Source organism: Penaeus monodon, chromosome 23 (assembly GCF_015228065.2).
Source record: "Penaeus monodon isolate SGIC_2016 chromosome 23, NSTDA_Pmon_1, whole genome shotgun sequence".
NCBI lineage: Eukaryota > Metazoa > Arthropoda > Malacostraca > Decapoda > Penaeidae > Penaeus > Penaeus monodon.
Window position 1 is genome coordinate 10,960,143 of NC_051408.1, and position 256 is coordinate 10,960,398.

The window sequence follows — 256 nt, forward strand, 5'->3', positions numbered from 1 at the left end:
ATAAATGCATACTTGAATGAACCAGGGATGTACAAACCAGAAAATGAAGAAAACACTCTGGTGGAAGTTGAACGAGATTAAACTTGGGAAGAAGTTCGTGAGAAGAGTGAAAGAGGGATTAAAACAACATGAGGAAAGGCCTTGGGTGATGCCGAGTTCAACAAAAAGGAAAATGGTAAAGGAGGCGCTGGGTGAGACATCTGGGAAGGCTGAAAAAAAAAACGTGGTGGTGGAATGCGGAAGTTCAGGGAGGGAT